The sequence below is a fragment of the Haemaphysalis longicornis genome, unplaced genomic scaffold, assembly GCF_048455015.1.
Source record: "Haemaphysalis longicornis isolate Haplotype H1 unplaced genomic scaffold, Haemaphysalis longicornis Haplotype H1 scaffold_17, whole genome shotgun sequence".
Classification (NCBI taxonomy): Eukaryota; Metazoa; Arthropoda; class Arachnida; order Ixodida; family Ixodidae; genus Haemaphysalis; species Haemaphysalis longicornis.
Genome location: NW_027526276.1, coordinates 7337089 through 7360964, shown reverse-complemented (window position 1 = coordinate 7360964; position 23876 = coordinate 7337089). Strand labels below are relative to the sequence as shown.

At 46.6% G+C, this 23876-nt stretch overlaps 1 pseudogene across 1 annotated transcript in view; it reads right to left on the bottom strand.

The window, feature by feature from the left end:
• Positions 1–469: 469 nt before the first annotated feature.
• Positions 470–23876, bottom strand: part of LOC144166435 (uncharacterized) — a 43115-nt pseudogene continuing 19708 nt past the window's right edge. Inside the window, exons 3-4 of the transcript XR_013321676.1 lie at positions 12745–12840; positions 470–1908 (exon numbers count right to left, since the gene is read on the bottom strand). The product of XR_013321676.1 is annotated as an uncharacterized LOC144166435 (transcript). The remainder of the gene's footprint in view (positions 1909–12744; positions 12841–23876) is intronic.

Sequence of the window (23876 nt, the reverse complement as noted above, 5' to 3'; positions counted from 1 at the left end):
TTGTCGAAAAAACCCTAAATGTTAGCGACTGCATAACAAACAGCAAGAAGAAGAGCAGTTCAAGAATGGCTACTCAGTGAAATGTCGCAGGTATCGACAGTTACAAGCCAGATGCTGTCAGCATTCCAGCCCTAAACAAACGAAACGTCGGGGCAGAGATCACAATCGCTCACTGAATGGCATTGGAATGAGAATAGAGCACTTCCGAACATGCAAAATAAAAAAAATGCACATGTGAACAATGTTCAGAATGACTAGGAATCATGCCACATTGGAGGGAAAAATAAATGGCATGTGAAATGACGTCAACAAACCTCAAGCATAGATGTATTACTACTAACAGCAGTTTCTTTTTTATGTACTACTAAGAGATAACACAGAGCTGCTGGAGAAACATTCCGTAAGCTACTATTGATGTCGCTAATTGCTAATTAGACTTACATAACATGTAAAGCATGTCAGCAAAAAAAAACAGACCATGGCGTGATGACAGCCTCGCAAACAACCAAGACAGAAACGTGCAAGAACTGGGAACGACTTTCCACACAGCAACCCTCACTGATATGAACGACACAAAGGCACCTTTGTGCAGCAACATCTAAGTAGCCCCACTTATACGCGTGTATTCGTATCACAAGGAGACGTTAACAGCCAACATTTCTTCCCGCAATCACAGAAACATCACCGGGTAAAGTTCAAAAACGGTCAGCAGAATTGTCTGGATGCTGCCAAAAAATAATGTCACTGGAATGCTCACTCGATGAGTGAACAGTATAATCTGTGTAAGTCTGGGCATCAGAATGGCCCCTGAACAGCCACAATTGAGACTAGGCAACAACACGCGATCAACATAGTTAGCACAGTTCCACCGGAACAGCGTCCAGAGTTCCCCAGGTCTCAAAATCTGGGGAGATGTCAAGAGCGCAACATTTCTTTCCCACAAACCACCAACAAAGGTCGTCTGGACACTCCCAAAAATAATGCCACGAAAGCGCTCAGTCAAAGTCTAGCCAATTATGGTCTGGAGTGTGAGAATAATCCCTAGCTTCGGATGGACAGCCACAGTTCATACTAGGCAACAACACGCAATCAACACAGTTAACACCGTTCCACCGGAAGCTAGAACACAGCTGCGTTTCGCACACCACTTAGATTTCCCCCGATTTCGAAAATCTGGGGAAATCTGGGGAAATGTCAAGAGCACGACGACACTCGTTTCACAAAAACCACCCAGAAAGGAGGCCATCTAGACGCCACCAAAAAATAATGTCACCAGAACGCTCACTCAACGCGAGTGCAATCTAACCCATCGCGGTTTGGGCGTGATCGGAATCTCACGCCTCTGTTGCGATTAGGTAACAACGCACACTCAACATCATTAGTACAGTTCCTCTGGAAGCTAGAAACAACCACGTTCCACACGACACCCAGATTTCCTCAGGTCATGAAATCTGAAGAAAAAGTAACGAGCACGGCACTTCTTCTGCAGGAACCACCAACAAACGTCACCAAATCTGTCTGGGGAAACGTTCAGCGCGCAAAACTTCTTCAAAAACCTCTGATTGAGGTCGAAGGCTTGCCATCTTCTCTCCGAGTCAAGAAAGAAGACACCGGCGAGACCGCGAAGAAGGAACGTCTGGTGTGCTCCAAACAGTGTCGAGAGGGACAAGATGTAGCGATCCCCGAATAAGACGCGTCCACATCTCGTCACCAGAAGAGAGGAGGCTGAGGACGCGGCCTCCGTCAGCTGGCGTGCAGCGAGGAGCTGAGGGTCTTGAGACTGACGATGCGGCGCCTCGGGTAGAAGCGCATCGAGTCGGGCAGCCGTCGCTGGCAGCGCAGAAGCACCATCACCAACGCCCCCATGGACAGCACGAATGCGCACAGGAGCAGAGGGGGGCCATTGCTCTGTGGGGAAATGAGAAAAAAACATTCGCACGTTCATCATCATCATCATCACCAGCCTATCTACGCCCACTGCAGGGCAAAGGCCTCTCCCATGAATCTCCAATTACCCTGGTCCGGTGCTAACTGCGACCAATTTATCCCCGCAAACTTCTTGATCTCATCTGCCCATCTAACTTTCTGCCGCCTCCTCCCACGCTTGCCTTCTCTAGGGATCCACTCTGTTATCCTTGATGACCAACGGTTATCTTGCCTTCGCATTCCATGCCCTGCCCATGCCCAGCACGCTCACAACATTGCTAAGCCTGCAGGCCTGAAACTGCATATACCGTATTTACTCGATTCTAAGCACCCCCTTTTTTCCAAGATTGCGATGCCCAAAGTTGGGGGGGAGGGGGCTTAGATTCGAACAACCTCAAATGACTTCCCACCCCTCCCCGCATACACACACACTTTTCACGGGGCAGTAGCAAGATGAGACGGGCGCAAGGAATAATGTTTTTATACAGCAAACATTTATAAAAGTAAGCAGAAGCAGTGAACTCGCCATTGACATCTGATACTCAGTCACTCTCAATACCACTTGAGTGTGTAGCACCGCTTGAGCCACTGCTCTCAGTATCCCACAGTGTGTTGTCTTTCGTTCCACCAAACGTTTCTTTTTAAACGACTCAAGTGCAGTGAAAGGCTCAAAACAGATCGGGAAAGTGCGGTTGGCAGCCTGGGCCGTATTACCTCTATAGCCTGGGCAAGGCGTGCTTGGATTCACAGCAAACCTTTTTTTCCAAGTTTTTTTTTTTTTTACATAGTATAAGGGGGGGGGGGTGCACAGAATCGCGAAAATATAGTATTAGGCTCGGTGTAAAAAAAGATCCTTGGGACACTTAACTCTGCTTACGTGCTTTGAAGGAAGGCAAAAGCCTGGTGGTACTTAACAACTTCGCTGCAATGCTGCATTTGCGTCATTTTGTTCACTTTTGTTTCTTTATCTTCTGCCACAAATTACTTCATCCACCTTATTACGTTCTGCTGCACCGTAAACGCGTCTCTCTCTTTGGTTTCGTGTCTTTCTCTTACAGCAGGAATTACGGTAGCAAGCATACTGGCACACGCCGCAGCTTTCCTAGATCCAAGGTTCTGTGCAGCTGGTGTTCACATGTTGCATTCACGTGCTTTCACATTTAGGTGTCATGTGGCACACACTATTCTACAACTTTTACATTTCCAATTCATAGTTTTGTGAATTATGTGAAGTGGGCACCTCTCAAAGCTCCCAATTCCTGCCCAATCCCCACAAATGCCTACATGCCGTGAAGAAAGGAACAATAATGACAACTTTTCTAGTGCACTCGCAACATGCTGGGATAGCCCAGCTGGCGGAGCACTGAGCTGTTATTGTGTAGACCCTAGTTCAAATCCCATTGGGTCACACCTGTTTTTTATTCATTTACTCTACACTGTGACAGCCATTTCATCCCTTTGCGACACGCATTAGGATGTAGCCGTCAGAAAAATTTGTAACTGCCTGTGTGTGTTTTTGATAACCAAAATTTCACTTAAAAACCATAAACAACTCGATCTCGTAAGTAGTTAATCAATTAGGTCGCGTCCTAATCATAAACGCGCCATTGTAGACGTGACCACTGTTTCCTAACCATTGCTACAATAGAAAACCTATTCACACTATTGTGATCTGTAGCCCTTATATATTAACCGTGACAGCTTCAGCTTTGCATTATTAAACGTTTTAACTAGACAGAAAAGGTAACACCAAGAACGCCTATTTGACGCGCCGTAGAACACCAAGCGTTCATCTTGCTCTCTCGTTTTGGTAAAGCATTGGTGGTTGGTAAAGGCGCGGCATTCACGATATAGCAGCACCACTCCATAAAGCGGGAAATGCAAATGCTGGCTGAGCTGTTTAACCCACTTAAGGGGGGACACTGGTCTTGAGGACATTTTTGTTATTTTTTAACCTATGTGCTTTAGATTTACACACTGAGTGTACTTCAACATCCTGAGCACAAATATGCAGCCAGTTTTCATCTATGGGGTGGAAGTTTAGAGTTGTGCAACATGTTATTTCACTCCGTTTCGGGCAATTTTTTCATTATGTACCTATGAAATACTCAAATAGCTTTTATCCCTTTGTGCTCTGGAAGGACCAGGGAGTGCAACTATACCACTGCAGTAACTTTTAGCATGGTTTCTGCAAACGCTGTAAAATTCGTAAATGTCAGGTCATCAATTTACAATATTTTTGTAAAGCTAACTGCATAAAATCTTGTGCCAGCAAAACGAAATTTTGTACTTTTGCGGTTTTATTGCACTGTTCAGTTCATAAGCTTTCGAATGCAGCAAAAATGATGCAAATCGAACTAGTACATCCCAAGATATTCTACCCAACAGCTGACCATGGGGTAAAAAAATGGTTCTGAGAAAACAGGGCGCAAAGTTTGCAAACATAGGCAAAAATGGTCATTTAGGCGACTTCAAAGGGCGATAGCTTTGTGAACACTTATGATACAGCTATGATATTTTGCAGGTACATTCTTTGGGACCTGTAGACTGCAAATAAAATTAATACAGCTGAACCTCGTTATAAGAGACACTGATGTAAGAGACAAATGGGTATAAGAGACACTATTCACCCACATGGTTGGCTGCCCTATCTTTCCCATTAAATCGACCTCTTTTATAACAGACATCGGATATAGAAGATTGGTTATAAGGGACAAGTCATCCTTGAACTTTAATCAATAATCTCGCTTGTAATAGACATTTTAACTTCAGACGCAGTGCCACCAGTCACTAATTGCAGCTGCTGCCATCCTGGAAGCACAGGTGGATGACAGATGCCTGCAGTCGCTATTTATTATAACTTCAGCAAACACACAGTGGTTCAGTCAGCTATGAAATGACGATGAGAAGCCCTGCCAAAGGAAATGCAACTTACAGAAGTGGTTGAAGCTTACTGCCATCCATTGGATTGAGCACGATCGCACATGCGGGTTCTCTTACTGGCATAGCTCCCAATCAAAAAGCATCGCAGATGTTGAGTCCTGCAAGCATAATGAATAGCCTGAGCACACAGCGGAAGAAGCTGTGCGCTCCGCCTATTCATCAGGCTTGTGAACTCAACATGTACGATTCATCTTCCACAAACGAGGAATGAAAAAAAAGCTTGCAGAATCGGTTGTAAAATATCCAGTGTAAATGCAGTCATGAAGCAAACAAAGATTCAGAACTGTTTCATAAATTCTGAGGGCCAAACATAAATTAGAATGAATCTTTTGAAACATGCTGTAGCATTCTTTTGAGCTTGTTTTAGTCCTAGGGTGCCCACATTGAACTAGGGTCTGATTAGTAAGTGAAAACATGGTACCCTGCTTATAAGAGACATCTCGTATAAGAGACAGAAACTGCTCCCCGGTACGTGTCTCTTATAAAGGGGTTCAACTGTACAGAAAATTGATTTTTTGGCAAATTTTCGGTCCTCAAGACCAGTGTCCCTCCTGACGACGATTGTAACTCACAAAAATGCTCTTAACAGGCGCGTGTACACTTGTACACGCCGTGTCGCAAACGGGTTACTAACCGGACAACTACGACAACGAAAATAAAAACAGTGGTTATTCGTCGAACGGGGCACTTAAAGCTTTCATGTCTGGCAAGAGAACTTTTGGACTTCTAAAGGACTCCTGGTGAGAGTGTTTAGACCCCCCCACACACTTTTTTTTTTGCAAGGCGTGATTTGCCTTGCAAGGAAGACGTGTGCAGCAGGAGCAGAAACTTTCTGACCAGTGTGCATTGAGATCCTAAGATGCAGCAGTACACCCAATAGTGCCATGAGTTACGGCTCCTTTTTCTTAATACAGTAAAACCTCGTTACCTGAGACCCTGTCACGAGAGACACTTAAGAGACATTTGAATGAAAACAGTTTGGTTGGTTTCCCTATGTTCACCTTGATAGCAACTTCGCATACCAGAAACCTTGGTTACAAGAGACATGTTTCCCGGGTCCCTTGGGCGTCTCGTGTAACGAGGTTTTACTGTATTTACGTAGCATATAATTGACGTACATACACGCACCCACAGCCAACTGAGGCAAGGTATGGGTGAACAGTATTTTTCGCATTCCACCCGCATTCTAGTTGTACTGTCAAAACATGCAAGTTGTCCGTATGACACCCTCTTGGAGCTGTCATAGCCTGTGGTGTTTTTGTGTCATTAAAACCCACATATGTGCTGCTGAGCATTTGTCGTTTCTCACCTTGTTGTCTGAAAGAGAGACTAGTTAGAGCATTCGACGCAATATTATTTGTGGCTTTGCTGTGCAGTTGAGTTCATGCCATCTATGTTACTATTCATGGCAGCATACCTATAATTGGCATCAGAAGAGAAACCAGCATGTGCCATTCACAACTGCCACGAAGTGAGGCTAACACAAGCTCACAGTCTGTTTTCACACCACCTCAGCCTTCAATTGATTTTCATCCATTTCGGGCAAAATACTACTGACATTGTGTTCCCTCACATGCAGGCTTTAGGGGCTAAACATTCTAGCCATCCATGGAATTTAGCCCGCGAACTTCCCAGTGTGTCGCCATCCTTAACCAAGGCCACCAAGTTGGTGCAGAAGATGATGCGAGGACAACGACACTCCCTAAGATACAATTTTCTCATAAAAGAAAATGTGGGCAACTTGCTCAAACAAGCCCAGAACATCAACTACAGATTGTGGAGAAAAACGTCGCAAGGTACAATCAGAGTCCTTCAATGCCTTTCTGGTCATGAAACTTCGCCGTCACGCTATGGGAGAGCTTCGTACGCTGCCCAGGGATGCCGCGCCGCGGTGCTGGTGTTGATCGGAGGGCAGCCGGGGGCGTGGTCAGAGCGCGTTCGACAGGGAACGGACCACGGAGTAAGATAAAACAGACGCTCGCTGCCTTATCAGCAGTGCGCTCTCGCTTTACGTGTTTCGGGCCGCTCAAATCGACTTATCATTTCGTGAGTGTCGAAAAAATTTGGTGCGAACGGGCATGCTGCTACTGCGTTCCTGCCTGCCGGCCTGGCTACAGAGCAGCGGCGGCCGCCCGATGCCCTCCGATCTGCAGTGGCGCCCCTCGCGGTAGCCTTTGTCCCCGTACAAAACTTGGCCGGGAGTTTCATGACCGGAGAAGCATTGAAAGACTCTGGTACAATTAAGCAAATGTTTACAGCTGTTTTCAATGTTCGTGTAACGTTGCCCACTAATTTCCTGGTGATTTTTTCCCCCAGGACCTGCACTAGGAAAAAAACATTTTTTACCTCTCCGTTTTTGTCCCCAACAACCCTCCTTGTAATAAGTCCTTTGCTAACTGGTTGCGAGATCTATATCTGCACGTCATTCTGGATGCCTATGCGAAAAAAAAATTCAACAAACTTTTTCCCATACAAAAATGCCTTATGGGCGTCTATAGAAAAATGTATGGCGAGCTATGGCCGCCTATGGGTCCCTATGGTCCTCCATAAAAATGCATAAATTAGGCTATAGCCAGCTATTGAAGTTTTTATGCATCCTGCACTAAAGAATGTAAACCATACAATTCTCTTTAGACTACTATGGAACATCCTAGTGTGTTTAGTCTATAGAGTTACAGCTATTCAGGCTACTGTAGCCAGCTAAAGAAAAATCCATGGCTTTAGTTCTATAGGCCAGCCGCAACAAAGCTCTTTTGGCTGGCAATAGACCATTGTTTAGCTTTAAGTCTACAGACTTGAAACCATTTAGCTGTCTTTTACCAGCTATTGAAAAGAGTTCGTGGTAAAGCTAAAGAGAGAAAGTCATAAAAGCTCATTTGGCTGGCTATAGGCCGTTTTTTAGCTCTAACTCTACAGACTCAAAACCATTGAGCTGTCTTTTGCCAGGTTTTGGAAAGAATTCGTCCTAAAGCTAAAGAGAGAAAGCCATAAAAGCTAATTTGGCTGGATATAGGCCCTTGTCTAGCTCTAAGTATACATAATTGGAACCATTCAGCTGTCTTCTGCCAGCTATTAGAGAGAATCTGCCCTAAAGCTAAAGAGAGGCACCCATAAAAGTTTCCGCGGCTGGCTACAGCGCAATATATAACTGTAAACCTTTAGACGTGTGACAATTAAGCAACATTTAGCCGGAATTAAGAAAGCGTTTGGCGCAGAATTTAGAGGCTTGCATCCATAAAAGCTTCCTTAGCTAACTACATAGTGACATAAGCCTCTAAGTCTCCAGCCGCTAATAAAAAGTGTTAGCCTATAAAGGTATAATTCGAGCACACCATTAAATTCTATTCCGCTGGTTTCAATATGACTTATGACGCGTAATTTATACACTCATGATTTACCTAGCTACATCTACAAAACAGACTGAATAACGATGATGAGGTTCATCGGCCAGTTATATGAAAATTTTTGTTCAATAACGTTAGGTACCTAATATACCAACAATACGGGAAAAGTACAATTAAAGGCAGCTACAGACAGATTAACGCTCAAATTCAGGTTGCAACTTTGGATACTGTGCGTCGGCAAAGCTTGCCAATGAATGTCGACCGAAAGAGGTATAAGTTCGGAGAATTCTTCCTCTGCGGCCCTTCGCTGCCGCGGCCAAGTGAAAAAGCGGGCTTCTCTGAAAACGGCCCTCTCAGCGTCGAAGCAAATTGGAAAGAACTTTCGCGGCCCCCGTTCCTGCGGGCGCAGTCAGAAATATGGTGGCATCTGCGAACAACCGCATTCCTTCTCCCGCGGAGCTCACTTTGAAATTAGTCATTGAGAAAGGGGAAGAGCAACCCAAGCTGGACCGAAGGAGGCAGGGAAAGGAAGTTCTGGGAAGCGTTGAAAAGGTAGAGGGGACCACGACCGGCCGGGGAGGTGCGGCGTGAGTGCCGCGCGCGTCGACGCTGTAGCCAGGTCGTGCGAAGGGAAGTTTTCGTGGAAAAAAGGGTCAGGCGTTCCGTGCTGTGTTAGTATTCGTGCGCGCAGCAATAATAGTGGCAGAAAATTTTCCCTGAGTACTGATAACAGATATAGTTTTTTTGGATGAAGAAAACAAAACGTTAAGCGATGTTGTATTTGCCAAATAAAATCACTACCAGAAAACAAGTTAGAAAAAGGTCGAAAGATGGGCACGTACCTCCGCACTATTTGCTAGCGCGATGGACCTGCTTATACGAGGATGTACTCAGTCAGCCACATCTCGTCTCCTTGCTCATGTGCGCGGGCATGGCACGTGTTGCCTAATGTTGGAAATTTACGACTCGACTGCAATGTGTTCGTGTTGATGGTGTGACGCCAAGCAAATGTGCCGCTTTTCGCTGTCGGAAATTTCGGTGTTTACAGTGGCAGTGTTACGATTAATTCAACATCAACTCGAAGTCATGCGAAAATGGATACCTGCGATACCGCGACAGGAATTTCATCGTACGCAAAACACCAGGGTGAGTGATCTTACGAACTGAAGAGGCTGTATTGTGCGAGAAACGCAGGACTTTTTTTGGTGTTCAAGAATACGTTTCCAAGCTACCCTGCACCACATGGGCATTGCAATGTACACAGAAGTGAAGATTTCGCCGCGGTGGTGAGACAAATATAATTATTTTTCCGCGAACTGAGAAAACGTACAAGGAACTAATTGAACGAACTTGGAAAACGTTTTTTATTATTGCATTATGTGCGACCGTCTTCATTGTTTAATTAGGAGTGCATTTCCATTTTAGCCACCATACTTGCAACTTTGTGCATTGAGTACTGAGTTAAATGAACGACTTCTGAGTGTTCTATTTTCTGTGGACTACCCAGAACCTGTAGGTATATGTGTCTCGGTGGGCGTTCGTGGAAAATGTGCCGCGTAGTGTGGCTGTCGAGCGAATGACGTAAGTGTGAGCCAAAGTGTTGGAATGCGTGTGCTGTGTGTTTCGATCGGCGTATGTGAACAACAGTTTACTGGCGGCGAAGTAGCGTAGATAGTAGCCCTTTATGTAATGAATGGGATGAATAAACCCCTTGGTTTTGCTCTTCTTATTTGCCTTTGTTTAAGCCTTTTGTGAGTGAAAACTGGCGACGTGTTTGCAGTCGCAACCTTGCACTCCCCCTATATCGCTGAAGTGTTCATGGAGCATATATTACAGAATGCAGATAGCCACACAACCTAAGCCTAAGTGCCACAGGAGAAGTTCTAGAGATTCGCAAGGCTATATTCCGGCATGGCAGCGTGTTAATAATTTCCCAGAGGCTGCTGCTGTCGCTGTGTTTCAAGTAGTGGCGATTCTCTTCTGGCTGCAGCCCATGCAAAAATATCGTATGGTCGGCTATTGAAAATCCTTCTTATGGTTGTCTTTAGCTATTTGGCTCAATTATCTTTAGACATTTCTATCTTTAGCCATTTCAATGTATATTCCTATGGGTGTCTTTAGCTTTTTCTATAGCCATAGCGATATCAAAAGAAGACCTAAAGAAAGCCATAGAACCGGCTATAGAAGAACCTAAAGACACTCATAGGAATGTTGATACGAATATCTAAAGACAACCACAGAACCGGCTATAGAAGAACCTAAAGACACCCATAGGAATGGCGATACGAATCTCTAAAGACAACCACAGAACTGGCTATAGAAGAAGCTAAAGACACCCATAGGAATGGCGATACGATTCGCTAAAGACACCCATAGAAACGTCTAAAGAATATTGGGCCAAATAGCTAAAGCCGACCATAAAAAGGATTTTCTACAGCCGACCATACAATATTTTTGTATGGGATATCTTGTATGTCAATCTGCAAATTTGTTCATCAAGCTCACAGCTTTTGTCCAGATTTTTCGATCTCACTTTTTCTGTTTCTTTAGGTTCACAAAACCAAATGTCCCGGCCGCAACTAAAACACATCTTCTTCTATGTTTGGGTTTCCAACTCCCTCACGAGAGACATGTGGGCAACTTGCTCAAACAAGCCCAGAACATCAACTACAGATTGTGGAGAAAAACGTCGCAAGGTACAATCAGAGTCCTTCAATGCCTTTCTGGTCATGAAACTTCGCCGTCACGCTATGGGAGAGCTTCGTACGCTGCCCAGGGATGCCGCGCCGCGGTGCAGGTGTTGATCGGAGGGCAGCCAGGGGCGTGGTCAGAGCGCGTTCGGCAGGGAACGGACCACGGAGTAAGATAAAACAGACGCTCGCTGCCTTATCAGCAGTGCGCTCTCAGCAGTGATTTTTTTCCCCCAGGACCTGCACTAGGAAAAAAACATTTTTTACCTCTCCGTTTTTGTCCCCAACAACCCTCCTTGTAATAAGTCCTTTGCTAACTGGTTGCGAGATCTATATCTGCACGTCATTCTGGATGCCTATGCCAAAAAAAAAAACATTCAACAAACTTTTTTTATCTTGTATGTCAATCTGCAAATTTGTTCATCAAGCTCACAGCTTTTGTCCAGATTTTTCGATCTCACTTTTTCTGTTTCTTTAGGTTCACAAAACCAAGTGTCCCGGCCGCAACTAAAACACATCTTCTTCTATGTTTGGGTTTCCAACTCCCTCACAAGAGACACTTAAGAGACATTACGCGTCCTTTTCTCGATCTAAAAGATGCTAGCACTGAGCACCAACACTGCTACCCTAATCTTAGCCTTCTGAGTTTAGCAGCAAAATCAGCGCGAGAAAACGACAAAGTACAACTCCTGAGGTACAAAAATTGAGCTAGGTTTCCGTCGTTACCATTTATTACCATGTTAGATAGATGTGGCTTGCATGATCAGCGATCCCCCTCCCCTTCCCCCAATCTACGTCAACACTTGGCAGCAGTTACCTAAACCCATTAAACGAACCACTTCACGCGCTGTATTCCTTGTGAAGGAAAGCTTCCGTGCTGAAAAACAAAATTTCCAAGAATGTTCTTTTTTTTCTTTTTTAAACTGGTTGGCATCATTTTTCAGATTACAGATAGGGTTCCATGCACCGAAGCTATACCTGTGCTATGAGGTGCACCATAGTTGAGGGCCTTGGGCAAACTTTGACCACCTGGGGATGCAATAATGTGCACTAAAATCTTAAGGGGGCACATGGGTCTTAGACAAAAAAACTTTATTTTTACAGTTATGATGATGAAAGTTGGAACACGTGTAGTTTTTCATTCTGATTGTGGACATTAAATTTGGTTTTGTTCAAAACGATTACGTTAAAGTTTGTGCGGACTTTTATATCTGCTTTTTTTGACAGCCTTTGTAAAGGAACCCACTGGAGGGATGCAGCTAAACAAGGTACCAGTGAACTGTGCACAAGACAAGGGGTGCAAAAAGACCAACACCTTCATTCTATCTGGTCTGGAGCAGACGTTACACTCATTTGAAGTTTTGGCTTGGAAGGTGGGACCACACTTCAAACGAGTGTAACTTCTGCTCCAGACCAGATAGCATGAAGATGTTGGTCTTTTTGCACCCCTTGTCTTGTGCACAGTTCACTGGTACCTTGTTTAGCTGCATCCCTCCAGTGGGTTCCTTTAGAAAGGCTGTCAAAAAAAGCAGATATAAAAATCCGCACAAATTTTAACGTAATCGTTTTGCACAAAAACAAATTTAATGTCCACAATACACATGTCCCCCAATTTTCATCATCATAACTGTAAAAATAAAGTTTTTTTGTCAAAGACCCGCGTGCTCCCTTAAAACACGACTGTTTTCACTTTTCACCTCCATCAGAAAAAAAAATCCACCACGGCTGGTATCAAACGCGCGTCCTCGGAGCTCAGCAGCACACCACTTCAGCCACTGAACCGCGGTGGGCTGGCGCCTGCTTTCTTTTCCTTCCAACAGCGCACGCGACAGGCCACTGACCTTGATGGTGAAGGCCGAGCGAGCCCGCTCCTCCTTCCACCTGATCAGATGCAGGAACAGCGCCTGGTACAGGGGGTGCAACTCGTCCAAGGTTTTCTGGAAAGGAGCAGAAGACGACAAGCACCGAGTGAGTCCTCATTTCGCCGAGCGCTGTTCTTTTAATTGCGGAGAACCTTGGGACCGCACAATGTCTGCTTGCGTCCATGCACATAGCATTTACAATCGCAAAAAATTACACCATCTTCCCACGTGGGAACCCTGAGGCGATGCAAAGCCGTGGAGTAGTAGCGTGTTAATTGGTTGTTAGAGTAAAGACACGTGTAGTAGCGTATTAAATGTCTTCTTTATTTGTCGAGTAGTGGGGAAAGTTTTGCTGCTTCTCGTTCTCTAAGCGAGGAATCTATTGTTCGACGCTGGCGTTTCGAAGCGTTGTCACGTTGCCGAATGCCATCTGGATCAGCTACTCGCCGCTGGCGTTTCAAAGTGGCTTCTCGTTCTCGAAGAGAGGAATCCGCTGCTCGACGCTGCCGTTTACGTTCGGCGTCGCGAGCTGTCCTCTGTGCAGCTTTGTCTTCGAAGGCACGAGACGAGCTGAGCGGCAAGGAGGAGCGGCGAGGAGGAGAGTGGCGTTATCACAGCTGGTTAGGATTCCTGGAGTGACAGTGTTCTGGTGTCTTCCTGAGCCGGCACAAGACGAGCCGAGCGGTGAGGAGGAGAGCGGCGTTATCACAGCTGGCGTGGAGAGGGGGACGAGCAAGAGAGGTGCAGACGTCGGACAACAGAGGGTCGACTAAGAGATGCTTTGCCTATAAAAATTGCACAGGCACCCGCAGGATTCGAGAGCCGGTGTCTGGTAGACGAGGCAGAGTTAGTGTCAGTCGTCTCACCCTTGGGCCTACAAGCCCTTTTTTTCTCTTTATTGCCAATCTTGAAGAGCAACACCAGGTACCAGGTACAGTGACAAAGAAAAAAATCACAGTAATGCCACCATGCGCCCAGGGCCGGTGTTGTCATTTAAAATTCCCTCAGCGTAGTTGGGGGTTCAATTTTAGACAACCACTCTGGTAGAGAGTTCTTCGCTCTCTGAACTTCAACAAACTGTGACAGACTTTCCTTAAAATACTGTCTCGTTGGTCATGCATCTACATCACAATGCAGCCAAGCCATGCGCGAATGCAAAATGCTGTGCAGAGCCAACAGTATGACACTGTCAAATGGCATACTGTCCTCTCTATCAATGCACAAAAAATGTATGCCGTATGGGCTGAGTGGAAAATGTTTCCGAAGTGTCCATTGGAGGACATCCCAAAGGAACACTGCGACCGTGGGTTACTACCCGAGAGTCGAACGGCTTAATCCCTTGCCTGTAATGGTGCAGAGTACCTGAGGACCTCCCAATGTCCGTCCACGTCCATCCGTGCGCACACCACCATCAATCGAAAATCAAGCGAAATTCGATTTGAGCCGCGAGTTGCAGTTTCACTCAGGGAATAATCAAGCTGCAACTCACAGCTCAAATCGAGTGACGGTCGGGGCACAAATCGGATGTCACTCGGGGCACAACTTGGGTGTCATTTCGAGTCCCCATGCTCCGCGCCCTTGCCATCATCCACGGAGTGGAGATGCTGCCATTTTCCCTTCTTTTTCTCAACTGCGCAGTGAAAGCAGTTAAGGCAGTTTCTTTCCAATCCACTGCTGGGAACGGAGTAACAACAAAGCAGGAGGGAAAATTCTCTTCCTAGGGTGGCCAGGCAGCGTCACAGGCTGAGGTTAAGGGGAGACGAGGGTCTTGAAATAAACTTGCTTATTATTTGAGCTAGGGCCATCAAAATCACTGTGCATGTGTGTCTTGTATTCCTGATTTCATATGTGCAATTAGTTTTAAGATACCATCGTTGCGTTAACGTTGAACTGGTTTTTACAATGGCAAACGAAAACGAAAACAACACATTAAAACTGGTGGCAAAAAGACATGCGATAAGCGCAAACCCTAAACAAGGTGCTGTCTCGAGCTGTTGTGAGCACAATAGAAACAAAGTGTTCCAAAAGGTGTCGTGTGAACCATGCGAATGCAGACAATCATATTGAATTCGGTGAACCTCCATTGCATCCGTACTGGGGGGAATACTGTATTTGCTCAATTCTAACGCACACCCAATCACAACATGCAGGGAAGTTTATGTAGAAAAATTTGAAAAAAAAAAGACTTTACGTTGATTTTGCGGTGCAGCTTTAAAACTGGATTTTGGGAAAAGTTCGTGCACATGGCAGTGCTGCTGGCTCCTTCAAAGCCGATTTGGGTTTCGAGCCTGATTTTAACGCACACGCACATCTGAAGGCTGATTTTAGCAAAAAAGGGCGCGCGTTGGAATCATTCAAGTAGGGTAAGAGTGGAGCGAATGGGAGTGGCAAGGGTGGCACAAGACTATCATCTTTCTATGACATACCCCACCTCAAAGTCATACCCCACCTTGTACTATTTAAAACTCAGTATATATATATATATATATATACATAAATATATATATATATATATATATATATATATATATATATATATATATATATATATATATATATACTGGTGGTGCTATGATAATTGGAACACTTAAAAAAAATTCCTGAGCGAACCGCCAGAAAATGTGAAAGCGGGTTTTGTGATCGTCTGCTAGCTCATTTTACTCCTTCCTAGGTGCATTTTCTGATCGTCTGCGGCACCATTTGGCCCCTTCCTACCATGAATCCCAAACGTGCGTTTCGCTCTGCATACCCAAGGTGGCGCCGTCGTTCCAAGATCAACACTTGCGCTGGCTCGCACGTCCAAATCAGCCATAGGCAAAAATCGTTTTTAGTTATTTTCAGAATAAACAGGTAAGTACCGTCATTGTTCCCGGTGTCAAACAAAATAGACCACAAAATGCGACCTTCGTGTGAGGTTTAAGTGTGAACAGAGCGGCGGTTCGCTCAGGAATTTTTTAAAGATGATAGACTTTCTTGGGCTAGAAATTTTGCCGTGCAGCTTTAAAACTGGATTTTAGGAAAAATTTTGGTCTGTCTGTATGTCTGCCTGTCTGCAACTCGATTCAGCCACCTGGCCAAAGTAAAATGCTTACTGCGCAATAGTCATATACTCGCAGCCAAATGTAAACGTCTAAGCCCAGTTTATATGTTCATACTTGTCAACTTTGTTGAACAAGAACAAGACATTACGCAAATATAAGACAGGAAATTAGTACACAAGGGATATTTACAGTGTTCCTTGCAGTGTTCCTTGCAAGCAGCCTATCTTGCACTACACTGATCTTTAAATGTTCTTGGCTCTTTTTTTGTTTGTAATTTAGACAGGACATATGCTTGCGGCGGTCTCTTATTTCCGAAGGGCCATGGCCCATGAGGTTTGAAAGGATAGTGCAATAGCGTGTTGTGGGATTATAGCCCTAAAAAAATTATGTGATTGGTAGCAAAGATTTTTATTGCGATTTGTTTTACCCTGCTTGTATTGGTTGAATTCATAACTGTTTCATAATATCTTGCGTCTGCAAGACGTGGGCAGCACTCTTAATGAACTTGGGCATTTGTAATATGGTAATTGTTTTATGTTAATGAATGGCCAGCGTAACACTGAACTGTACAGTTTTAAAATGATCCCGTTCTAAAGTGCGCAATATGGTGCTTTTCTGAGAATTACAGTTTTGAATGTTCATCGTTTTCGCTGCCTTGAGTGAAGTTATTAAAAGCATATCGTGTGTATTGTGTGGATTAGTGCACTGAAATGGCCGGGGCAAGGTGGGACGCATTTTCTCGGGACCGAGCGGGGCTTTGCCTTCAACAATGTTTTTTTTTTTCGTACCGTGCTGGCCCGGGCGCATGCATGCAGTGTCTGAAGCCCAGCAATCAAGCGCCGCGAATTCTTTGTTGTTGATACCAAAAAGTTAGCTCATTGAATTAGGTTAAATAAAAAAAATCGAAGCGCGAAGGTACTGGAGCTCTGTTAAAAAGATATTTCATCGATATTCTCCAAAATTGATTTTTCTGTGTCCGTATATATATTTACAAAGCTCTGTCCAAGTTTATAAAAATTGTAAGTCCAACATACTCACTCTATGGTTACGTTTTCAGGTTGAAAAGGCCAAATTTTTTCGAACTCATGTTTATAGTCTTTCGAACGCGGGCTGATATATAAAAACAGTCCAATGGGCTCATGTTTAATATATTAAATTTTGCCGGGTACGGACGGGGCTCGGGCTAATATTTAAAAACGAACAAATAGTACATGCGCACGGCATAGCTGTACTTTACCCATAAGAACCTTGCTACCATACTAATAGCATTCGCAAAGCTAGTGCAACACGCATTCGCCGCACCAGGGATGAATTTACACCGCAATAAAACTGATGCCCCTCGAATACAGTCGAAAATGAACGCTGCGGGTTGCGTTATTTATTTGCTTCCGCTCTCCGTTGTTTTGTGTGTTTTCTCACACGCGCTGCGTTGGCGCGCATTACCGGGACTCGTTTGCCGTCTCTCGCGCGCTCCGGCGAGTTGACGCTTTCGTGTGGTACTGATTCGTATTTGTTCTTGCTTCAAGCGCACCGAGCTTCTATTTCGCACTTGCATTTCGACTCACATGTGGTTTCGGTTTTGATTTTCCCTTCGTGTTCCTATAGTCTGCTATAGTTAAGCACTCCACACGTTCGTTGTACATGGGTACGTGGGTGAGCGCACACATGTGGTAATTATTTAGTGTGGAAAGCGAACAATAATTTGATGACACAACGACATTATCTCCCTACTTTTGAGTCGGTGCCTTATAGGAAAACAACACCAGCTAGCCGTTGCACATGGTCTTGGTTTGCGAAATTGTAAAAGGAGCCTAGCTGGAATCACACTTGTTTAAATGTTCTTGGTTCTTTGTTTTGATTTTTTTGTAACGTGCACGTAAACAATTAAATGTAAATAAGGTGTAATTATGTTATGTTTATCAGTGTACAGTGTGCGAAACAGTATGGAGTTTTAAAATGATCGCGCAGTAAAATGATGCTGTGTGGCTTGGTGCTTTTGTGAGAATTGCGGTCGCGAATCCTGTATTTACACGCTTTCCGTTGACTTGACTGAAGTTTTAAGACATCTGCCATGTGTGCTTCGTGCGTACAATTTAAAAAAAAACGTAAACATTTGCGCTCGCACGACGCTGTTTGCTCGGTATGCAGAACGTGATAGAAAAATCAGAAAAAAAAATGCAGAAAAAAAGCAGAAACATTGATCTTAAGCAGACAGCCTTAAGCTCCCCGCTCATTCCTCAGTTGACACAACACGATAGAAAAACCATCAAACAACGAAAAAAAAATATCCGCACGCTAGCCTAGATTGAACACGGCGTGCGCGGTCTGCTCGGTTGGCCAAATGTGATGAAAAAAGGAGCAAACAGCAAATACACAGCGTAGGTATCTTTCCCACAAAAAACATTGGTACATTAATAGCATTCTCTACTATTTTGACACGAAAAAAGAGCTGTAGCTCCTCGGAGACTGCCCGACGCACGCCTGCCCGCCGCTACCCGAGGCGAAAGAGCGCTCGGGCGGGGCACGCGAGCGCCACCTCGTGGGGTGGACACTAAGTGCCTCACTCGGAGGCGGCCGCTTTTTCCACTACCCAAGTATTCTAGTTCACTATAGCCGCCGTAAGGCGCCGCCGACCGAAGCGCCCCCACCGCGCGTCGGCCGCCGTCGGAAGCGTGGCGGCGAGGCTTCTTCACTGGCGACGGGTGGCTTTCCCGCAGCAATCCGGATAACAAAGATGGCGGTCGGTCGCTCAACTCCTAGCTCCCTGCGGGAGCTATATAGAGGAACTCTATGCGCACGTAAGCCCCTTCCGCACGGACATTGCGAGGTCCTGAAGGGCTTCGCCGTTAAAATATTAAGGTATATAAATACAAGCATACTTAAACGGCAAACACTCATTAGGCTGTTAATATTTAAAGGTAAATTGCGCTGTTTAATGAACGTTTGCCTCTAATGGTTGTAAAGCCAGAGGCAAACGAAAAAGTCGATCTTCCTCGCCGCTGCGGTTGCGGTGTTTAGTTGGAAGTCGAACGGTGACCGGCTCGCCTACTGTCCCAATTGTCGGAGGGGTATATGCTTAAAAAATCGACATGAACCCAGCTCCCAAGTTTCGGGCGAATTGTGGCACATTGTATGTCGAAATGAACTAGCGAAAGTCCGAGAATGGTGAGCCGGTGACTATATGCAGACACGGGTGATTACTGCTAAGTCTGCGCTTCAACTAGGGCTAGTTGAAGCAAGTGTATGTGCGTTGCATTTGTTAAGCAGAGTACACATGTCACTTGACCGACATCTGAGGAAATTAAAACAAGTCATTGGCTGTCCTTTTTCATCAGAAGCCTTTCAGGAGTTTGATTTGGTTTTTTTTTGTCTTATGCGCTTGAACACAACAGGCTTTGGCTTTAAATAATTTGTTTCCTCCTTATCGGGACCTTGGCAGACTGTCTTCAGCAACAACTTGGGCGAGTCTTGTTTATTTGGGCAAAAGCAAAAAGTAGGAATTCAACTAAAATCTTTTGCTGCCCTCAGTGTCAGAAGTGTGGTGCTCTGGAAGGGTTCTATAGCACGAAGACTTTCATCCAAAATAGCGGAAACACTTTGTCACGACTTTTCGGAGGATGATGCAGGTAGGTGGAGAACACTAGTGAGCCCCTCGACAGGCTTCTAAATATACGCTTGAAGCCAATTCCCCTCACAACACTCAGTATGGAAAAACCGTGGCCAAAAGATATACGCGCAAGATCTTTGTTTCTTAAAAGCGTAATGCATGAGCAGGCAGCAAAAAAAAACGCCTTTGAAGAGTCCACACCTCATGGAGAGCAGGACTATAAATCTCGTTTCCATCAATTGGACAATCATATTTTAGCTTTCGCAAACCATAATTTGGGCCTTTTTGTCCTTAGCAATTTGACTCGTAATAAATAATTAGAATTTTATTCAAAATAAATTTTGACGATTATTGTCGATAGTAAGCATACCCGTTGAACCCCTGCAGAACTTCAAGTTTCGTACGGTTTCTCTCAAACCAAGAAAAGTTTTGGTGTCATTATAGTGGCCAACGACAAGTACGATCGCCACCAAGCATAACTTTGGGGCTGTTTTTGGTGGCCTTTGGTTGCTTTCTACGTGCCAGAGTAATTTCTGAGGCAATAGAAGACTAATAAACGTTTTGTAAAAGTTTTCCGTCTGACTGAAAAGCGGAATGTGTATTTAATCATTAAAGTTATTGGCCGAGGCTGCGCGAAGCCACATCTGCGTGCCACGAAGGAGCAGGGTCAGGTGTAGGACCCATTGTTGCTATTACGGAGTCGACTCATAGTCGCCCCGAGAACGCAACTTATTCCGGTGAAATTGCTCTGATTAAGTACAGTGAAGCGTCAGTGCGCTACAGTGGCGATAAGGTAATGCTTCATCTCTGCAGGGCCCCTTTAGCAGCAGAGATATCGAGGATAATACTAGTTCCACTTTCCAGCGTTGACAGGAAACAAAATACAACGCTCACGTGGGTCTGCCAGGAATGTCGGCAGTAAACAAAAATTCTACGGGAAATTTGTGGACTTTTGGGAGGGAGCTAGAACCGTCCTTCATGCTTATTATTCGGTTTCATAAAATTTAAGTCAGTGGTCAATATTAATTCTCTAGATCGCATATCTGTGAGGCACAGAAGAATTTTCAGGCTGTACTCCTGGCTCGGATGGTTATCTAAGGGTTTGTAGTGGCAAGGGGGTTGAGCTGCCTATAAGCTTCATCTGTGCATTTTTCCATAGGGAAGGCAACTACGCTACCACCTTTGTTGGCTGGCTTGATGACCACGTCGGTTCTGGCTGATAGGCTATTCAGGGTAAATTCTTCCGATGGAGTTAGGCTCTTCCGCTTGTCTGATCGCTTAGTTGTTGTCAATATTTCACCTTGATACTGATTTTAAGTGCAGATCAAATTCTGGAGATTGATCTATATCTATAGTCAAAGTGCTAGGAGGGTGGAGGGTGGGTTCGTTAATGTCAGGTTGGTCCTGTTTTAGATGCAAAGCATCTTTTGCTCGGGGCTATGTCCATTGTCTGTTGGCGTCCGCACCTCTCCTCCTCATCCCCCTCTCTACGCCAGCTGTGCTGATGATGATGATTGCTATTGGTTTCCCCTTTGAAGCGGGGTGATGACATGTCATCTTACCAAAAAGGACTAATATAACCATGTTTTACACTCTTGGTTTAATACTAGCGCTGCTTAGGGCAGGCACTAAAGCTTATTAGGCCCGAAATACTTTCTTTTCCCTGTTACAGGTGGTAACTGTCCTAGGCAATATTCCCCTCTCTGCTTTTCGTCCACCAGCATTCTAATCTTCTTTTCGTCCCCTCGACAGCCTTAAAGTTACCTTCCTCTCTGATACCCTTAAATCCTAGGGCTTCTGGAAGCCCAATATTCCCTTCATGTAGATTTGGATGGATACCCTCACATTCTAACACTATGTGCCGTATAGTTTCTGTTTCTTTTCCGCAGACCACACATACCCCACCATTTTGTGAATACTTCCCCACAAAACTCTTAGTTCGCAGGCAACCTACTCTAGCCTCAAAAAGCAAAGCACTGCCCTGGGAATTATCGTAGAAATTTTCCTTTCTGATGTTCACTTTCTCAGCCCTCTACATCTCTAACGACGTTTTAGCTTCCATTTTTCCCTCCATTTATTCGTTTCAATCTGCCTTGCCTCTTTTTTGGTTACCTTGGCTGTTTTCGATTCTCCACTGTTCTTTCCGTATTTCATCGTTAGCCTTCTAGTCTTCCTTAGCCACTGCGTGTCCACGCTTTTCAAGTATAGGTACCTAAAAACCTTAGCTGCCCACCTTCGTTGATCCATTGCCCTCAACCTCATCTCAAAGCATATTTTACTCTGAGCTTCTCTAACTTCAAACGACGCCCAGCCCATATCTCCCTAAACTGCTTCGTTGGTTGTTTTTCCATGCGCGCCTAATCCGCTCTCTGGTTTACTTCAAGGCCAGACAGAACGTCTGATTTTAAGCAGAGTACAGCATTCGCAAACGTGAGACCCGGAACTATTACTCTGTGAAAAGTGTGTGGCGCCCCCCATCCCTGATATTCGTTGGCCGCTAAGTTCAGTGGCCCCACCAGGCTCGGTGGGCAACCTTGTGTGTGGCCGGGCAATAAACACCGCCGAGCACGGCTGCTCGGGGGTCAGTCACCGTCACCACCAGCACGCTGCATGTCGTCTCTCGGCTGGAGGGTACCCCTACCCTCACAGGTTCACAAACGCGGGTCTAAACGTGACACTGGCGACGAGGATGGCGACGAGTGCAGCCGCCGGTGCCACCATACTGGCTGACCGTCGAAGTCTGCGGGCACCCCATCTCCATGGAGCTGGACACAGGGGCCAGTGTGTCGGTCATGGCCGGGAAAGCCTTCAAGCGCACCTTCCCTGGCGTGGCCGTCGAGGCGTCGCGCGTCATGCTGCGCAGCTACTCCGGACAGCTCGCCCAAGTCGAGGGTCAAGCCCAGGTCAGCGTCCGCCTTGGCGACAAGGAGGCCACCCTTCCCCTGTACCTGACCAAGGGGCCGTCACCGACGCTGCTGGGCCGGAACTGGATCCAGGCGTTGGGCGTGAGGCTGCCGGAGTACCAGGAAGCAGTGCATGCAGTGGCAGACGGTCCGAGCCTCCTGGCCACGTTCGAGGCCCTGTTCCAGCCCTAGGTGGGGACATTCACCGGCACGGCGGCAAGCATTGAGGTGCCAGAGGGAGCACTGCCCCGTCCAGCCTGACTGCATGGACGGCGTCATTGAGCAGCTGCTGCACCGGCGAGAGGCCGGCACCAACGGCGGCGGGGTGCTGGGCGCCAACGACCGCCTGCTGCACCTGGTGGTGCTGGGTGCCGGGGGCAGCGCCCAGCAGGTGGCGCAGGCTATGCGGCAGGTGCTCCCGCAGGGTTTCCGGCTCGATAACAAGGCCCAGTACGCGCTGGACTTCAGGATCATCGACGGCGACGTGGGCCTGCCGCAAAACTCGTTCCGCACGGAGCCCCTGCCCCACGGCTGCCTGTGCGTGTACGCCAGCCAGCCGGGGCTGGAGTACATCCGCGGGAGCCTCTAGAAGACCCTGCTGGCCAACCTGGAGCAGGAGGACCGGCTGCCCTTCCACGGCCTGCCCCTGGTCATGGTGTTTGCGGGCCAGGGGGACTTCCTGCGCGATGAGGTCGTCAACCGGGCCAAGAGCCTGCAGTGCCCCTTCATGGACGACGGCGGCAGCCTGGACCCCGTGCGGCTGGAGCAGGCGCTGTGCGCGATGGTGGAGAGCATCGAGCGGCTGCACATCTACCAGGCGCTGTCCGCGGTCGCGGGGCCCCGGCTGGACATGCGGCTGATGCTGTGCATGCTGTGCGGGGACCCGTACGCGCCCGAGTAGGTGCTGGCGCCCCTGCTGGCGCAGCCGGGCTGCCTGGCCACGGGCCCGCTGCACTGCCTCAGCCTGGACTCCTTCAAGGGGAGCCAGCTTCACCGACCGCTGCCAGCAGAGCACCAGGGGCTGGTGCTACTCGCGCCACTGCGGCGCCACGCGCAAGTCCTTCGACACCGGGAAGGCTGACAGCTGGTGCGAGTGTGACACAGGTGGCACCCAATGCTGCCACACCTGCATCGACACCTGTGCCCAGGCGGAGTGCGAGACTGCGGAGACCTCCGGACCGGTACTCGCCGGGGGGACAGGTGTTGTTTTGTGTTTGTGTAGGACAAACAAACTTGGGGGTGAGGGGTGTGACAAGTGTGTGGCGCCCCCCATCCCTGATATTCGTTGGCCGCTAAGTTCAGTGGCCCCACCAGGCTCGGTGGGCAACCTTGTGTGGGGCCGGGCAATAAACACCGCCGAGCACGGCTGCTCGGGGGTCAGTCACCATCACCACCAGCACGCTGCATGTCGTCTCTCGGCTGGAGGGTACCCCTACCCTCACAGGTTCACGAACGCGGGTCTAAATCGTGACAACTCCTTTCCACATTCCTCTAACTACTTCATATTTGTTATACCCCCACAGAGCTCTATCATTATAGCTGCGTTTCGCTTTCCCTTAA